General features: G+C 37.6%; 1 long non-coding RNA gene across 1 annotated transcript; it reads right to left on the bottom strand.

Annotated features, from left to right (window-relative positions):
* Positions 1–2,411: 2,411 nt before the first annotated feature.
* On the bottom strand, positions 2,412–4,286 carry LOC141940311 (uncharacterized). The gene is made up of 3 exons (XR_012627942.1): positions 4,267–4,286; positions 3,003–3,048; positions 2,412–2,496 (listed from the first exon to the last, which is right to left on the bottom strand). It is a non-coding gene; the product is annotated as an uncharacterized LOC141940311 (long non-coding RNA).
* Positions 4,287–18,507: the final 14,221 nt, after the last annotated feature.

Below are 18,507 nucleotides of genomic sequence, written 5' to 3'. Positions count from 1 at the left end.
AAAAAAGAAAAAAAAAGGTATGGCTACTGAACATTTGAAAATATGTAGTCATATAGCTTAGAGAAGAAAATAATAAACCTGTTATTTATCATAATCTCTTTTTAATTCTTCACAGAAGATTAAGAATGGGATTTAACTTCAGACTAAGCATCTCCATGAGAGATAGGTGGCTTTCAATGGAAATTTAGCCAATGGAGTCCAGCAAGACTAGAGAGCTATTTGGTTCTTCTTGAAGTTGATGCTTACATCTTGGTAGCTGAATATTTCTCTAAATTCTGGTATTAAATAGATGTTGGTGATTGAAACAAGAGTTCAGACATTGGTTGGCATTCTACTGCCTTAACATAGGTGCCTAGTGCCATTCAAGGTGTCCTAAGGTACATATCCCACACTGCCATTCCAGTAGGTGTAAATTCCTTCTGGGTCTTGTGTTAGACCTGCCGGGCTTGTATGGAATCTCAGATGGCACTATATGCCTATGTTTAGGCTACTGAGTCCCATATATATGTCTCACACATGAAGATTCACCTATATGAGCTTAAATTTATTTATCTATGACTGGAATCAGATCCCATCACAAAAATATATATTTTAATTTAGCTTAAGCACAGGTGAAGATTTTGACACAGAGAGTGAAGGGAATTTGGTATGCTGTTAACAATAGAGTAATTAATGAAAAAAACCCATTGATAATTAAAGCTATAAAAACTTTGTGGGTTTTTTTCTTCTTTTTTTCTTTCCCTTTGTATCTTATCACACTCTCTACATTGGTATCTAAGTCCTGAATAAGATCCATCAGTTTCCAGACTGTAGCCTATGGAGATGCTAAACACACTGGTGTATTTTAGGAAATGCATAAATGTAAAGATAAGATATATGATATCACATATCCTGTAATTCCATCATGATTTGTTGATGTGTTGCCAACAAATCTGTTTCGATTTTGGGTTCAGAACTGATGTTTTCTCTTGGAATCTGGTCACTGCTATGCAACGTGTTAGCCCCTCTTCAAGCTTCATGTTGAAAAGAATTCAGAAATAGCCCTGGGAACATTCAGTATTTCCTTGAAAAAGCTGTGGATTGTCATTAACTGACAAACAGTTCGCTGCCAAGTTCTTGCAAGAATTGTATTTGTTGTCTGATGCCAAACAGCCTCTTTAAATGCTAATGAACAAAGTATGGCATGCATTCTGTTCTTGATGGATTATGCCTATACCTTCTGTGGTCAACAGAAGGGGAATTCCCGGCCCATATGATTTCCATTCTGGCACACTACTCTTTTCTCTGCTTACAAGGCAGTAAGCACTCAAATAGATTAGTCAATCTTATTTTTAAATTAAGTATAGCCTCCGCACCCTAACTCACATGTATAAAATCTGAAGGAACTATGCCAGGCTGCCTACGCACTGTATGTGTTTTGTTTTCTTTAGAGGATTAAGCTCCTGACTTTAATATCAGTGATGCTCACTGTATACTGATATGCCTTTTAAATTCAAACATGAATGTTTCATAAACAGCTGATTTACATGTTTGTCTTTACCTCTTTCGAGACAGATTTAAGGACTTACATTTTTAAATTGTCTTCTTTAGTGGTTTTCATAATTTCCTGCTACTGAAAGAGCTGGCTTGATACAGAAACACATTAAAGAACTGTATCTTGCTACCATGTGTACATGTAGTTTTATAGCCAGTAGGAGGTCCAGATTTGTATATATCAATACCTTTGATTATACCTTCAAGGCCAGCTTTCCAAAAAGCATAAATTATGCAGCAAGTGGCAAGCTAAGAAGTTGTACACTGAAAAATTTTTGTGTGATGTGATATTTTAATTTGTTTTAATTGTCATTCAATAACTGCTGTTAGTCTGATGATCCTCTCCTACTAGTTTACAATCTGCTGAAAAGGAAGGAAAAGTTGTTTTAGGACAACAGCAAGCTACAGGCTACAGGGACAATACAATCCATCTTTAGTTAAGACACACAACTACAAGATGTAAAATATGTCACAAATAGAAATAAAGAATCATGAAAGGTGATAGGAAAAAATTGCAATAATATTTTATCAAATCACAGGGAGGGAATTTTTCATTTTAGGTGAGCCACAATTCATTTTTCTGAAACTTAGAGTTGAGGCTGAGCCTGCAGTGGATCCCCACATGGATCCCACCAGCTTAACTGGTGAAAATGCACTCCTGTTTCTGGTTTCATGCAACTTTACAAATAACTTTGCTAGCTAACATAAAATAAAAATTTTAGTTCATTCAGGGAAACTGATCTTTCACTAAAACATGAGTTGGTGGGGAGAAAAAAAGGATCTTGCCCTCTATCTACCTATACAGGTGGAAGGACTGGTTTTCTCTTTTACATTGACCCATCTCTGGAGATTGTGTTTCTGTATGGAGAAAGCATGTTTCTTAGTTAGTGAGAAGTTTGGTCAAAGCTTGTCCTTCTCTGTGGAGGAACAAAAGAAATCCTCAATGCCTTTTGAATGAAATTCCTATACGGATAAGGAGAAAAAAAAAAAAAAAAAAAGATAAAGAAGAGTTAGTATCTTGTGTCTCTCATTCACTGGAAGTGCTGGACATGCATATCTAAACATCCCAGATAAATCAAGATATCCTGCCATCTTTCATTCAGCAGTAGGAAATGAAATGGATACCCATAATTGCAGGTATTAATACTACAAGAAAGCAAATTTTTTTTATTGTCTCATTCTCATTTGAAATGAGCAATTTCTTCTAGTCTTCTAGCTATTTATAGTAAGACCTTTATAAGCTCAAACTAATTAATAAATAAGATTGATTTCAAGAATTTTCTTCTTGTTCAAAACCACATAATCATTCATTTTAGTAACATTTTAAAGGCCATGTCTAAAATAGATTTGCACCCATGTCCCCAGTGTGAATTTTTCACTCTTTGGCTGCATGCAATAGGTAGTGTATAATGACCTTTTCTCTGTTTGGAACAGGGATTAGAATAATATATTTGACCCTTTTTACTCACCTGGGAGTGATGCTAGTCTCCATGTTCAATAAAGTAAAATATGTCTCTGGTGTCCCAAGGTTAAGGCCATGACTTTAAACTATTTAACACAAGCTATCATCAGTCTGATTCACCTCAGTCAGACTCTACAAAGGGGTTGTTTTTACTTTTTCTCTTTTTTATTAGGCTGAATTATATATACTTCGTCACAACAATTTCTTATCCACAGTACAATTAAGGGAAATATTTTGCATTACAAACAAAGCAAGTTAACCTGGTCACATTGTGCATTATAACAAAATTTATGGCTGCATAAATAGCAGTGTAAACTTACAGAAAGACTGGTAATTATAGTGCCATTGATGGTCTTTGTTGCTTTAATTCTGAAGCAGCCAGAATGATTAAACTGAATCTTAATCGACTTCTCCATTAAAAATGCTGGCAGAGAAGCTCCCTTAACCTTTCTCATTGATTGAACACAACAATCACCATTCAATTATAATGCAAAAGGACATTTGTTATAATGTACGAAAGATGCATGAGCCATTTCCTTTTACTCAAGACAATCAATGAGATGACTCCTACCTCAAAGAAGGTAAGGTGAAGCTAGTGTACCTGGAAGAGCATTAAAGTCAAAGCTGAACTCACGTAACTGCAAACACTACAGTTTTCAGGGAATGGAAGATCATTTCAGTGAAAATAAAACAAGCAATTCCTCACTTTATGAAGAATAAATATCTTCTTTAAAAGATGGATAAGAATACAGAATTGGAAGTAAATTCACCAAAATTAACAGTAAATTCTATTTTATAAAACTAATTGAAACACTCATAAAGAGTCTACATTGTAACTAGAACTAAAAGTCAGATCTGGATTTTTAATTTTAATAAATTTTTGTATATCTTCATTTTGTGTTTAGGAGAAATATTTTGTATGTTTAAGTGGTCACAATTCATAATGAATAGAGCATGGTAATGTCATATACTGAATATGACCATTGCAAGCACTAACAAACAGCACCTCTTCTGGACTTGGAAAACTAACAGAAAATATTCTTGAACCGCAGAAAGCACAACATTTTCACAAAAGCAATTGTCTTAATTATATCTTTCTTTCCTCAAGTAAACTGCAGGAAAAAGAACAAAAGGTAGTTAACACATCACACATTTGTGAAGATTGCTCTTTCAGAGCTAGCTTTCACAAGCTTTCTACTGAGATCTCTTTTTTAAAGCTGGCTTATGCTAACCTGAAGAAGTCATTCACTTCACTCCAAAAAAAAGTATACTTTTAGAGTTGGTGTGGAAGTTCTTATACCACTCTTGCTCTCTGTTGCTCAAATAGAGAGAAAGTCATGGTCGAGAGAAGAAGGAGCAGCCAGGTTGCTCAGGTTGCTAGAACTGTTCATGCCACTTGAAGATGTGAAGGTTGCCTCTGCATCAGTTCAGATCAGCCTCTGAGCTGCTGTAACTTGTCAGAGTGAGCTCTGCTCCCAAAGCAAAACCAGCAGGACCTGCAGACTCATGAGTTTTCGGCTCAGGTCCCTAAATATTTTGTGCTGTTTCCATCATCAGAGTTTGAGTAGTACAAATCCATACAAATTTTCTCTTTTAACCATTCCGCAGCAGTTCTTTGCCTTCTCCAGTAAGTCTTTAGGTTCAGCATGTATGATGGACAGGATGAGTACTAATTCAAAGTTATCCATACCATATACTGCTTGTTGTTTTCAGTTTAGCTGTTCTGTCTCTGTTAAAACATTGAGATACAGTTCAACATCCATTTTCTGAAAGATGTTAGTGCTGCCATCAGATTTTAAAAGCTCCATAATACAGTACTTTTTTCTGAATTCTTGCATGAATTTCCCAGTAGAAATCACCATCTGCTGCTGATATCTGCCTGGGTAATTATTTCTTCTCCTCCTTAGCCTCCTTCTCATATTAGTCCAACTTTTTCTTTCACGTAAAACACATCCTTTTTATGCTGTTAATTCAATTGACAAATACCTGTAATGTTTACCAGAATCAAGAATAGCCAAAAGGATCAGAGGGCTGAAAAAATTATCCTATATAAACTAAAATCCCAAAGAGTTACTCTGAAGCTTCTGACAGTCACTCTTCTAATCTAAAATCACTAATAAACAAACCAAAATAACAACAGGAAGTGAAGGCAGGGGAAATATACTGTAATGGTTATCTGCTACTGGATTACCCAGGGAATGTTTTTTTTTCCTGTATCTTTTTCAAACTGTAAACCTTACAGGACAGATCCCATATCCTACTATTTCTTGTAGGCTGATAAGCAGTTTTCTGACATCGCTTCAATAAATTATTAGTAATAACCAAGACACCAGTATTTTCTGCTTTAATGTAATATTTTTGCTTATAAGAAATACGCTCTTCCAAATTTTCTGTGATGTCGTGATGACCACAGTTATTGCATAAATAGCTATGTAAAATATGAATGTGGTCTTGATAATTCACATAATTCAAAGTATAATTTAAAAAAAGCTTGGATCTATATTTCTGAATGGTGGAGAGACTGAATACTGTTTCCCATCATGAAATACTGTAAACTAATACAACTGAAATTACATTGTCATTTACAATACAAGGTATTCTAAAACATCAGATTCATGAGTCAAATGCATGAACAGTACTGAAAGCAGAGCCCAAAATGTTGTTCTTTACCACTATCAAGGTAGTTTCCTGTCCACCGCCCCTCCTAAGCCTTACATACTCTCGCATAGTAGGTAAGAACGTGAGAAAAGTGAAATATGAACTCCATTTCTCCATTGTGGAATACTTAATCCCTTTGGAACAGTGATCAGTAGGTTCAAATACTGTTGCTCTCACTGAGGGAGGCTAGAACTTTGTGTCCTTTAGGGCTGAAGGAATTGGCACTGGTTTCTGATTTGCCACTTTCAAGAATAGCAACCATGATCTCTTTCCCTATTCCAACCTCTCTGTTCCTTTTCTTCCCAGCTTCTTCCTCTCTCTCTTTTAATTTGATCATAGTCAAATAGGGAATTGATTCATCATTTCTCACATTTGGTAATCCACAGCACAGGTGAGGGAACAAGAGGATTGACACAAAGAGATACAAATGCATTGAAACATACCAGCCCCTAGCAGAATAGCTCTCTGTTTTGATGGAGGCATGTCAGCTTTGGATCAATCCTGCTGACAGCTGCTTGTTTCTTGTACCTGCTGCTTTTACTCAGTTGTACAGAACCAGCTGTTTGTAAGCCATGCTTTGTTGGGAAAGAAATGTCCAGATTTAGGGCAGAAATGGGGATCTTTCTTACTTGTCAAATATCAATTACTGATTTTATTTGCAAGACAATAACTAGCAAGCTTGTTACTAGCTGACAGGCAACAATGCAAGAAGGAGGTGGGCTACCACCCTGGATGCCCATCTTCACAAGTCGCCACAGAGCCCTATGCTGCCAGTACTGCTGCTGCCCCTTTGGCAGCAGAGGGGAGATGAAGGCCCATGAACAGGGAGCCAGGCAGGGCGTAGAAATAAAGTTACTGGTACAAGACTGCATTTTCATCTAAAGGCAATGATTTTGTTTCCCCTGCCATAGGCAAAAGCCTGCTTGGCTTGTATTGAACAGCAGCCCCATTCTGATGGAATTAGACCTCTGAAAGAAAATGTAACTCTAGGGGCAAAATAAATATATTATTTTAGGGATAAGATGACAAACCAGAAATAAATATACAGCATAAATTTTATGCTGGCCAAAATTGTCACATTCCTTCATGAACCCTGTAGAATTTTAGTTTCCTTCTGTTGTCCAGAACGAGCATCTGTTAGTTTGATCAGTCTTACCCAACATTACTGACAACCGCATGTATGGCTTTATTAATTTTTAACTGGAGTCAGATGCACTAGAGAGAACTCAGCTGGTGAGTCCCACACAAGCACAATTTCTTGACAATGCAAAGGGAAAAGAAAAAGCTAAAACTTCATTTTCATCTAAAATGCATAATGTGAAAGGTATTTCATTAGAACTATTGCCAGGTTTAAGGTAAGGTGTTTTGTAAATATACCTTGTCTTAAACTGTAAAAACTGTTACTAAGAAAGTAAATTATTCTTAGTAAATCTGTTATGTTTTATATGTATCCAATGGCTTTACCTCATCCTCAATGTTATAAAAGCCTTTTTTTTGGCCGGTAGATTTCTCTTGTCCGTTATAGAAGGTAAGCGCACTGAAAAGTGCTGCTACAGTGTACTAGCATTAATATAGTGGTGACTAAATTCAAGTGTTCAAGCAGTTCAACAGTTCTCACAGACAGACAAATTTTAGGATACTGATGTGAATACATTGGGACCAAAAATACTGACCTGGAAATCTTGTTAGAACAGACTCTTTTAAGTTACTTAGAGGGTCTATATTCTATTTGGACCAAAAAATATCAAGATAGATGTTCTTATGGTATTTTGGCACTCCTGTTTTCTTTCCTGGTGGGCTATAAATATTCATGTAGAAAAGAAAAAAAAAGCCAAGCCACCATGAAACTCACAGATGTTTCAGCTACCAAATATAACTTTTGGAAAATTTTATTGCTCCCACGTCTCTTCTCTCCAGCCTACTTTTGGACCCAGCAATAAAACAAAAATAAAACATAACCCTTGACATAATTATTATGTATTTAATGTCTATAACACAACATTAAAATGCACTTGAGGGTTTCCAGCTTGTTACATTTAATACTAAACTCTAACTACTAGTAAACTGCTGAAAATGTCTGAATGAGATCTGAAGATGTGACCAGAAGGGAAATTATATTATATAATTTTTTAAAATTGAAGAAAATTAACAGAAAGCTGTTTCAGTTTTGCTATAAACAAAGACAGATTTCATATGCAAATAATATTTATTGGAATTGCTGCTGGTCAATCTATAAATATCATGCTCTTGCCTTCATATCACAAGAAACAAGGAAGAAGAATATAATTCATGAATTTTCATGTTATTTATTTGGGCACAGCCTTATCTCTTCTGAGCTTCCTGGATGTCACTGACTAACACCTAGAAGCAAATTAGTTATTAGCGAGTAAAAAAAAGAAGCAGGAGTATAGAAATGCTTTACAGAGTTTAAGGAAACATTTTATTCATTCAATAAAATGAATAATGAAAAATGTAAACCTAAAACAAATGAACATTGCCTGCACTTAGAGAATTTTTCACTCAGCCACATGAGTGACTGAAATATAGGGTAGAAATATCTGAGTTCACTTTAAGCAAGGTTACTGGATTTAATTTAAACAAACATGGGATTTAATGAAGATCAAGAAGGAGGGTAAATTAAACTTCAAGATTTCTGGTCTATTGTAGTTAACTGCTATTGGTACTCAGCGTAGCTAGTGTGAGGCAGCTGGAACATCTCTACACTGTGTTAGTCTCACCTCTGTTAGCTGATGTGAAACTACCAAGAGAAAGACCACTGGTGCTATGCCATTTAATCTGCTTATGTGTGAAGGTGGACAACATGAGAGGGACTAGGGTCTCCAAAGGACAGAAAGCAGTAATCCATAGTGACTCAAAAAGAAAAGAGGAGAAGGAAAATTAGATGAGATCCTCAGCTATGACCATACTGATTTTAAACTGAAATCTGGTGTCAAAGAACACTGGTAAGGAATACCATGTTGTTAGTTTAGCTGAAGAAAACAACGTCAGGTATAAAAAGTGCCTCTGTGGACAGGTCACATAGAGAAGAAAGCTGCAGTTGTCATCTGCAGGCAGGAATAACCGTAAGAAGAATGTCAGTGAGTCTGAAAGTAATCTAGAGCTCCCCTATTTCAGAGGGGGAATTTCTTATCTGGATAATGAGAGAGAAAATATTTTGGAGAACTGTTTGAGATAAAGTTGTTAGCCTTCAGTGGGTCAGCCCTTCTGTATAGAGCTGACAATGCAAACTAGTTATACTGTTGCAATGCACTGTAATCTAACCAGTGAGAGATCATTATTTGTTTATTGACTAGAAACAGACAAAGAAAGCATATATATATATTCTTAGAACTCCTTAACTATCACTTTGAAACATTGAAATGATTTTATCATGCTTACAGGCAGAAAATGTTTCGTCACTTGAAATAAAGTAGGATGAAAATTGGTTGAGATAAAGTAGAGTGCTATAAAATAAAATGTATTAAATCCATGTACAAGCTCCTATATTATAGTATGTGTTAAATCATTATGGAAGAGCTGTTCAAGAGACGTGCATTAGAAACACCTCCACTGCACTTATTAAAACATACTTTTACCTGTAACTCACAAAATTATATGATACAACCAACCCGAGACTTTGTGGTTGGCTTAGTAGACTTTTTTGTCCTGCTGCAGCCTCCAAACTCCTTTTATAGAAGTTTCTTTTTCTTTAATAAACTAGTTGTTTTCACCAACCACTAATTATTTTTCATCAGTGCAAGGGTATGTGTGTTAAAGCGTGTGACATTCTTTGGAGAAAATTTCTGTTGGTAATTGAGAAATATTATACCAGACAAGAGTCGCATAAGATCAGTTAAAGTTGTTTGGCAAATTATCATCTTTACATCTCATTGCTAGGAAAAAAAAATAAATTAGATTGTTTTTAAATAAATTACCAAATATTTGATAATATGTATGCTAAGTAATATCCTAGTTTATTTTGTTCACGCATGAGGCTACTAATACAGTCACAGGATTCAGGATGCCCCCAAAAGTTAGGTTATAGCACAAAGTTAACTTCTGGGTACTGTTTATGAGCTATGCTCATGCTACATTGAAGTTCTCCTGGGAACTGTATTGTCATTAGCATAAAGAAGCAGTTCTTTTGCAGAAATTTTATGCGCCAGAAGGTAGATTAGATATTTCTCTGTAGTGGTGATACAGGAACTCTATCAATTTATTAATAATGCAAATATTTGTTCAAATCCAAAAAAGTGTCTATTCTAATTTATACTACAATAGAAAACTATTGTTGTTACATTTCTGATTAAATGTATTTCAACATGATATATAGTTCATTAAAAGTCACACAGAAAGGAAGTTTATGGAAGTGAATAAACCTGAGAGATTGCATGTGGCTTAATCAGATAGTTGTCAGAGTCAGGATGATAATGTTGAAGCACTGAATAGAAAAGTTGCATTTCTGTCATACTGGATTATACTTTAAATATACCAAACAAGAAAAGTCTCAATTTTTTTCTTAGTACCTACTTCCTCCAATAAGCAACTCAATGTCATAAATTATACAGTCAGTTTTGCTCATGCTTCCTCATACCGAAGAATACTATATTCCCAATTTCTCCTAAAGGCCTCCAGGTCACAGAATCACAGAATTGTCTAGGTTGGAAAAGACCTTGAAGATCATCCAGTCCAACCATTGACCTAACACTGACAGTTCCCAACTACAGCATATCTCTAAGCGCTAAGTCAACTTTACTCTTGAACACCTCCAGGGATGGGGACTCCACCATCTCCTTGGGCAGCCCATTCCAACGCCTAACAACCCGTTCTGTAAAGAAATGCTTCCTAATGTCCAGTCTAAACCTTCCCTGGCGCAATTTGAGGCCATTACCTCTTGTCCTATCACTTGTTGCTTGGTTAAAGAGACTCATCCCCAGCTCCCTGCAACCTCCTTTCAGGTAGCTGTAGAGGGCAATGAGGTCTCCCCTCAGCCTCCTCTTCTCCAGACTAAACAACCCCAGTTCCCTCAGCCGCTCCTCGTACGACATGTGCTCCAGACCCTGCACCAGCTTCATTGCCCTTCTCTGGACACGCTCGAGTAATTCAATGTCCTTTTTGTAGTGAGGGGCCCAAAACTGAACACAGGAATCCAGGTGCGGCCTCACCAGTGCCGAGTACAGGGGTAAGATCACTTCCCTGTCCCTGCTGGCCACGCTATTTCTCATGCAAGCCAGGATACCATTGGCCTTCTTGGCCACCTGGGCACACTGCTGGCTCATCTTCAGCCAGCTGTCAATCAACACCCCCAGGTCCCTCTCTGACTGGCAGCTCTCCAGCCACTCCTCCCCAAGCCTGTAGCGCTGCTGGGGATTGTTGTGGCAAGTGCAGTACTCGGCATTTGGCCTTATTGAAACTCCTACAGTTGGCCTTAGCCCATCGCTCCAGACTGTCCAAATCCCTCTGCAGAGCCTCCCTACCCTCAAGCAGATCAACACTCCCACCCAACTTGGTGTTGTCTGCAAACTTACTGAGGGTGCACTCGATCCCCTCATCTAGATCATCAATAAAGATGTTAAACAGGAGTGGCCCCAAAACCAAGCCCTGGGGGACACCACTCGTGACCGGCCGCCAACCGGATTTAACTCTGTTCACCACAACTCTTTGGTCCCGGCCATCCAGACAGTTTTTTACCCAGCGAAGCGTGTGCCCATCCAAGCTACGAGTAGTCAGTTTCGCCAGGAGAATGCTGTGGGAAACAGTGTCAAAGGCCTTACTGAAGTCAAGGTAGACAACATCCACAGCCTCTCCCTCATCCAATAAGCGGGTCGTCCTGTCATAGAAGGAGATCAGGTTTGTCAAGCAGGTCCTGCCTTTCATAAACCCATGCTGACTAGGCCTGATCCCCTGGTTGTCTATTATATGACTTTTAATGGCACCCAAGATGACCTGCTCCATGACCTTCCCTGGCACCAAGGTCAGACTGACAGGTCTATAGTTTCCTGGATCCTCCTTCCTGCCTTTCTTGTAGATGGGTCTCACATTTGCCACCCTCCAGTCCAGTGGGACCTCCCCAGTTAGCCATGACTTCAGGTAAATCATGGACAGCGGCTTGGCGAGCACATCTGCCAAATCCCTCAGCACCCTTGGGTGTAATCCATCCGGTCCCACAGACTTGTGTGCATCCAAGTGGTGTAGCAGGTCTCTGACCACCTCCTCTTCAGCTGTGCTGACATCAGTCTGCTTCCCCTCCCCATCTCCCATCTCATGAGGCTGGGTGTCCAGGGAACAGCCAGTTCCACTGCTAAAGACTGAGGCAAAGGAGGCCTTGAGCACCTCAGCCTTTTCCTCATCCTTTGTTACCATGTTTCCCTCTGCATCCAGTAGGGGAGGGAGATTTTCTCTAATCCTCCTCTTGCTGTTAATGAATTTATAGAAAGATTTTTTGTTATCCTTAACAGCTGCAGCCAAGTTGAGCTCTAGCTGTGCTTTGGCTCTCCTAATGTTCTCCCTGCATAACTTCACTACGACTTTATAGTCTTCATGAGAGGCCTGGCCCCTCTTCCAAAGGCGATAGATTCTCCTTTTGTTCTTGAGATCCAGCCAAAGGTCCCTGTTTAGCCAGGCCGGTCTCCTTCCCCTCCTGCTTGTTTTTCGGCAGACAGGAACAGCCTGTTCCTGTGCCTTTAAGACTTCTCTCTTGAAGTATGTCCAGCCTTCCTGGACTCCCATTTCCTTCAAGGCAGCCTCCCAAGGGATTTTGTTAACCCGTCTCTTGAACAGGTTGAAGTTAGCCCTCCGGAAGTCTAAGGTGGCAGTTTTACTAACCCCTCTCTTTGTTTCTCAAAGGATCAAAAATTCGATCATCTCATGATCACTGCACCCTAGACAGCCTCCAACCTTCACCTCACCCAGAAGCTCTTCCCTGTTCACAAGAAGCAGGTCCAGGAGGGCACCTTCCCTGGTCGGTTCACTCACCAGCTGTATGAGGAAGTTATCCTCCATACATTCCAGGAACCCCCTGGATTGTTCCTTCTCCGCTGTGCTGTGATCCCAGCAGATACCCGGGAGGTTAAAGTCCCCCACAAGAACAACAGAAAGTGACCGCGAGATTTCTCCCAACTGTTTATAGAAAGCTTCAACCACCTCACTGCTTTGGTTGGGAGGTCTATAGCAGACTCCCACAGCAAGATCTGCTTTATTGACCCTTAACCTGATCCACACACTCTCAACCCCGTTATCACTATACTTGATTTCCGAGCTCTCATAGCATTCTCTAACATACAGGGCCACTCCACCACCTCTCCTTCCCTGTCTATCCCTCCTGAAGAGCTTGTAGCCACCAATTGCTGCACTCCAGTTGTGTGAGGCATCCCACCACGTTTCTGTTATAGCTACTATGTCATAGTTCTCGTGCTGCATCATGGCTTCAAGCTCACCCTGTTTGTTGCCCATACTTCGTGCATTGGTGTAGATGCACTTGAGATGAACTAATGAATCCAACACCCTCTTGTGAGCATGGGTCCCATTCCCTACCAGACCCTTCTCAGGTGCTTCCACGGTTCCTGAACATCTTTCCCTTCTCTCAAATGAAGTGGCAGAGGGAGAGCCCTCACCAGTCCACCATCCTTCAAGCTTTGGCACGTTTCCCTTAAGCTTGTTCCTAACATGCCCAGTTATCTCCCCATCCCCCCTCGTATCTAGTTTAAAGCCCTGTCAATAATCCCTGCTAACTCCTGGTACTCCTGCTAAGGTCCTGGTACTCTACAGCCACTCCATCTGTTGCTAAAGGTCTCTGATTTGTGCATTTCTTTACTTCTGATTTTCTTGGGAAAATATGAGTGTTTGAATTATCACAAGATAAGGTTTTCTCTAAATTTGTATTTTTTTTTCTTGTTCTAAAATGCATATGTTTCTGGAACTTTAGGTTATAAGAGTGAAAACAAGATATTTGACTTCTCGAGCTGTCCTAGAGATAAGAAAGGTTACATACAGAGTAACTAGCCTGTCAGCCTGAGGAAAAATAGAAAAATGTAGAGACCTTTGATACTGCATGGTTAATACTTAAGCAGTAAAATGCTGAAGATCAAACTGCACACTCAATACCAACTGTTCCTGTATACATGTGCATTGTAGTACAGTCTCCAGTTGAACTTTATATAATTGAACTTTATATAATTCTTTTTCTCTTATTTGCTCAATTCCTTCCTTCTGCTATTTTAACTAACTTCTAAGTATGGATAAAATGTCTCACTGTAAACCACTCCTTTAACTAAACACATAGTTGTACATATGTGCATAATAGTACTCTAAGGAACTTATTGGTTAAATTCTGAAAAGTTGCTATAACATCTGTGGGGTACTTTTGCTTAACACTGAGCATTTTCATTAAAAATATTGGTCAAGAATTTTATTTTCTTCTACCTTTGAGCCAAACTTCAGCCTCGATTAAATTCCAACATATTTTTCCTATCATTAAAATCTTACAAGATTTCACTTGTCCTTCTCCATGAATTCTATCAGTAATATTCTGCTGTCTTTCTATCCTGAGATCTCACCTATTTGTCTGTGTTTCCTAGAAACATTTTGAGAAAGTTAACTGAAGACTTCAAAGTGGCATTTTTAAAAATATGATCCTGAATCTGTAGACTTTATACAGGCTATTTCATCCTGAAAAGCTGTATTTTGAAAGTATCATTATTTTATACAAAAAGTATACTAAGTTTCAGCATTGCGCCATCAACCCATCAAAAGCTAATGTTAATGTTTAGATTCATATGTGTTTTGATAAAAATATCTTATATATTTACTCTTTATTATGTTCCATTGAAGACTGTAATTTCTTGGACTTCAGTTTTGCTAATTTCCTCTTTTTTTTCCCTAGACATATTTTAATTAGTGCAATCACCTGGCAAAACTTCCTTTTCTGTAAATGTACCTAACCTCTGTGAAGAAATTGATATTAACCAAGTACCTTATCTGTACTTTTAAATAAATGTCTGCTTTACTCAAGGAAGTCCAAAATAGCAACAAGTGACTTTGGCAAGAAAAAACCCCCAACAAACAGCTTTGGTAAATGGTTAGAAAATGAATACAATCACTGGGAATAAGTAGCAGATTTTATACCATGCCACTTCTAGAATGGAAAGCATATGCAGAGCATGAGCTGTGATGTATAGAACTAGATAAATTCTTGATCAGGTAAATTGAATCAAGAAGAGATTAAACTAGGATATAGCTGGAAGAGATTAAATTAGGACATATAACATTAAACCAGGTTATGGGATATCATGCACTGACGATTAATCATACTTTAAATAGATCTTTTTTAACATTGGATATGTTGTTTTTAATTATACCAAGACCAGATGACAATGCATCATAAAAGAAATAAATTGGAGAAAATCTGCAAAATACTCAACAGGAAAGGAAGAAGAAGAAGAACTGATATCGATTCAGGTAGTCACCATACATGTTTAAGATAGTCTGGCAAAATAAAAAAGTCTAGATATTTAATTTTTGTAGGACTTTTTTTCGCTTAACACTTAAACATTAAAACTTCCTATATTTGAATAAACCTAAAAAAGAGATTTGCCAGATCTTAGAAAACCTCAGTATGTGTTTGAATACACACTGACTTGGAAAATCCCACTTTTAGGAGTCCTTTATAGAACTCCAACAGGTTAAGTGAGGTAATGTTTCACTTTGCAGCCTTTGATGAGATTTCACACAAACCAGTGCTAAGACAATGGTTTGCAGGGACCAGGACATCAGCAGTTCCTCTGTAATACACAAACCCAGACACCTCAACATTGGGATCACTAAAAGATAACTACTCTGCAAAGTCAACAGAGGCAACAGCGCTTAAGATATAATGTTACAACAGCCATGAATTTAAAGGCAAGGACCCCACATGTGCCAAATTATAATGACATCTGTCTTTCATCTATCCCTAACAATCATGCAAATTAACAATTTACTAATCCCACTGATCATTTCTTTCATTTGCAGTGATGAAAATGAATAGCTGCTTGTAAACAAATAAAGAGGAGATCCACCCAGCCCAAGTTAAATCAAACTCACTCGATATCACCCTCAGCAGGTGACTATTTCATTCCAATTTCTTTCCAAATTCTTCTTTCTGCTTCCACAAGGAGACTGTAAGACAGTAGTGAGGTTACTAGAGTATAAACTGCTATTAGACTCCTAGATTAGGGTAGACTAATCTCTGGGAAACTCTACTGTGGTTAGAGTTGGCAAGTGCATTGATCATTGTATTTAGATCCTACAAGGAAGGAAAACACCCAGCTGAGTGCTGCTGAAACTGTAAATGCCAGATCAGTGAAAAATTCAGTGACATTTAAAATTTCTCTCTAAATTGTTATTAATCATTATTAACATAACAAAAATGAAAACATAAGCAACTTTTCATGAACATTTCCCCTTTCTGTGTAGTATCAGACCACAAATATTCTCCAGCCAGGTCAGCTGAATTTTACCCCATTCTCTCACTAAAATCATGCAGATCCTTTCTTAGACATAATAATAACTCTATGTGCCTACATCTACCAAAGTCAAACCCACATTACTTATCTTCAAAAAACCCAGGAGATAACCTCTGAACTTCATGTAAAAACTCATTTGTCTCACCCTCCTTTCAAACTTTGTAGTAGTTCATCACTTTTCTGGTGATCTTTATTCATTAGTTAAAGAAATTGAAGGTGCTGTTAGCTGACATCACACCATGAGTTCAATAACTGAAAGAGAAAATATTTGCTCTGCAAGTAAAACATTGGGAAGGACTCACTAAATTCGATATTATTAACATGAAAGACAAGACACTTAAAGGTTACTGTTCTTTCCTATTCCGGATACCTAATGCTTGGCCTTCCCTCTGATGCACTCTGCGCGGTGTTTTAACAACGTCTAATTTATATGGAGTTTATTGAAGAAAGGTGATTTTCACTCTTTCAGTTTTGAAAGTCTCATCACACAGTGTGAATAAGGAGAAATAATCTGGATTTCATGTTAATGGAGCAGACTTGGCTATAGCCTAGGTTATAGCCAAGGTGCGTCTTAATCTGCATCCTTAATGCCTGAACCTTTCCAAATGCAATGAAAACACGTTTGGTCTCAGATTGTTTTAATAGTTTGTTTTTTTTTTTAATGTGAGGCACAATTTCAGGTGTCCCTCTTGAGATACCTAACCTGACACACTGAGACTGATTTGTTGATAGGCTCTGGTCCATAATCTAAGATGGTTAATTGAAATGAAGGTTCTTAATATCAACATATATTTTTAATAATCTTAGATACTGCAATTATAAAAAAGTCAATAAATATAAAACTTTACTCCTTTTTTCCAATCCAAACATTTAGTGCTTTTTCCATCGTAAAGCTGATGAATAACCATCAATAACAGCATTATTGTCTTCTTCCTGAAGATGGTTGTTATTCTGTGCATCCATATATATTTGTGGCAGAGATTTTCTTTCCCTATTCTAAAACATATAGGGGTTAGAAGGTATTTTTAATTAAAATGATTACTGTTGCAATTATGTTATTGAGCAATATTTTGGGATAAATATATTCACTGTTAGAAGTGTAATTCTACTTTTCATCTTCATGCTAAGTAATATTTATATAGTTCATCCTTAAATTGTGTAAAATTGGATTTGATCCCAACTGCTAGAAGGTGTTGTTTTTAAAACAAGGCTAAGCAAGCACAAAAGTTTATATGAAGATACAGATTTGATTAACATTCAGACAAAACAAGTTCAGCCAGGTTGGCTTGTGCAGTTATTCCAGTCTGACTCCAGTGACTTTCCACTGCATTGACCTTTTAAAGAGTGACTGTATTTTGTTACAACCTATAGTGCTTTTGAAAGGAAGAAATATTTAGGGTGATATGATACAGTGAAGGTCATAATGGTTTGTAACACACATTCAGCAATCTCTTATAGACATTTTCATTAGAGTCAATTCATTAACTATCACAACGGGGTTTATTAGAGATAAAGAACAATGGTAACAGCCCCCCACCCTGAGATTCTCTCTTCTGCACTGTCAGTACCTAGAAATATCCAGAACATTCAATTTAGTACCTCCCTTTTTGAAAGACAGTATGATGAAGCAGGAATGCATCTATAAATCTCCACTGGACCAAAGATAATACAGTGAGTCTTATTTATAGTAGTATTCTGACATTTTCATAATAGTCTGAAATCTCTGTTTCAACCATGAGAAAACAGGCTTCATGCCGAATACTACAGATTCTACTATTAATATGTGTTAACATATAGAAAAATTATCTAAACACAGGCAACTGGGTAAAGAAAATATAGGTAACTCAGTGGATACTGAAAAAAATTTAAAATGTGCTATTCAAAAATAATGAAGACATTCCCAAAATGCCTCATTGGGGAAAAAGAAAAAACAACTTCAAAACCAAGAACCTTAAGTTGTCTGTCAGTGGTGCAGAAAGCCACCTGTGAGAGCTTCTCATCTGTTTGAGATTAATCACTACAAATGTCAGAGAGTCTAATCCTACCAGATACTGCAGTGGAGCATCAGACAGGACATACTATCTGAGCGTGGTTCAAAATTACTTCTGTGCCAGGAAAGAACCAATCTGATATAAACTATGATTGCTGTTTTTCTCAGAGCTCAAGTGAAAACTACAGAGAATTATGTCATCGTACCCTTTGAAAAGTTCAAATCAGCAAAGACAAATTTCAATAATGGTTACTGCAAGGGTCTCACCCAGAGGCAAAAAGACATAGAAAAGATGAATCCATGCTTTTTTTTTTTTTTTTTTTTCATGCCTCAACTACTGCTTTTTCCTTCCACCCAGCCTT

Source organism: Strix uralensis, chromosome 2, assembly GCF_047716275.1.
Source record: "Strix uralensis isolate ZFMK-TIS-50842 chromosome 2, bStrUra1, whole genome shotgun sequence".
Lineage (NCBI taxonomy): Eukaryota > Metazoa > Chordata > Aves > Strigiformes > Strigidae > Strix > Strix uralensis.
The sequence above is the reverse complement of the archived record's forward strand: the minus strand, read 5'-3'. Positions and strand labels throughout refer to the sequence as shown.